The sequence below is a fragment of the Aplysia californica genome, unplaced genomic scaffold, assembly GCF_000002075.1.
Source record: "Aplysia californica isolate F4 #8 unplaced genomic scaffold, AplCal3.0 scaffold00110, whole genome shotgun sequence".
Classification (NCBI taxonomy): domain Eukaryota; kingdom Metazoa; phylum Mollusca; class Gastropoda; order Aplysiida; family Aplysiidae; genus Aplysia; species Aplysia californica.
Genome location: NW_004797380.1, coordinates 1,032,431 through 1,033,750, shown reverse-complemented (window position 1 = coordinate 1,033,750; position 1,320 = coordinate 1,032,431). Strand labels below are relative to the sequence as shown.

Sequence of the window (1,320 nt, the reverse complement as noted above, 5' to 3'; positions counted from 1 at the left end):
GCCCCCCCCCCCCCCCCCCCAACGTGCCTCTAAAGGACTTTCTGGGCGTCTCCGGTTTTACTTATTATCAGACTTAACTCTTGTGTGTTTTGGGTTGATATGAGAGGTTTGAGAGACCATCTTCACAGATGATGCTTTCCATTTGTTGATGGTGTCAATCGTGAACAAGCTGTCACTGCAAAATGTTGGCAGACTGACAAAAGTCTGAATCTGTATCTGTACTTTTATGATTGAAAGGCATGTGGGATTTCTGTAAGCAAATCTCTGTTGTAACTAGGTTAATGCTGCATGTACACACGGTGGGCACGTAGATCTGTATTGTGCTTTATGAGTTGACGTCAGAAAAAGAATTCCTGGGAATTTCAGATTCGCCAATTTCCCCAGAAAAAAGCTTTCTTATGTGTATTTTATTATCTACTTCCCTGAATTGCCATACTGCGACTTGACACGTTTTCGTTGATTGCTTTGTTTTCTTTGAAACGTCACTACCATGCTAATATCATCTGTTCAATTGATACAATTTCTACAATCTCAATTCCGATGTATCTTTAAACCCCCATAATTTCTTTACATTTGGTGTTGTAGTTGTTGCTGTTGTTGTTGATGTTGTTGCTGTTGTTGTTGATGTTGTTGCTGTTGTTGTTGCTCTTGCTGTTATTGTTGCTATTCTTTCTATTGTTGCTGTTGTTGTTTGTGTAAGTGTTGGTATTTGTTGTTATTGTTATTTCGTTTTTGTTGTTATTATTATTGTTAGTGTTGTTGCAATTCTTGTTGTTGTTTTTTTGCTGTAATGCTCCTGCTTTCTGTAGTCTGGACACACGATATACAACGCATTTAACCGTAAAGCTTTTTCGATTCATTTATTAGTTCAACTGTTCAAAAATTTGTCTTTAAACAGGAAGTGAGGCGTACAACTGGTGAGGCAGATAATTGGCAAGCACGCGGTGCCCAGTTTTCCTTCTTTTGCCCGTGGGAGGGTGGGGAACAGATTTTGGGGGTTGTTGACTTTTTGCTCTGTTTATCCTCACTGTCGTCTAAGATAATAAGCTGCGTGATGGGTTGAGGTGAACGAAACTTGAAAACGTAAGGGGAAAAAACAAGAACAGGAAGATGTGTATACATTTTTTTCTTTTTGAAAAAGAATTCTATTCAAGAGTGTGAGGATTGTATGGGAAAGGGGGAGGGGGAGGAATTGATGGAATGTGGCGTTTGGATATATGTATGCTTTAGAACGCTATGGTGTTGACTGGTAGTTCTTTGTGTGATATTGGTGGAGCCCTGAGTTTAACATAGGGGGTGGATGTTGGTTTGGGGGGGGGA

At 40.0% G+C, this 1,320-nt stretch overlaps 1 protein-coding gene across 4 annotated transcripts in view; it reads left to right on the top strand.

Annotated features, from left to right (window-relative positions):
- Positions 1–1,320, top strand: part of LOC101849605 (cytosolic purine 5'-nucleotidase) — a 215,544-nt gene that overhangs the window by 62,451 nt on the left and 151,773 nt on the right. The window lies entirely within an intron of this gene.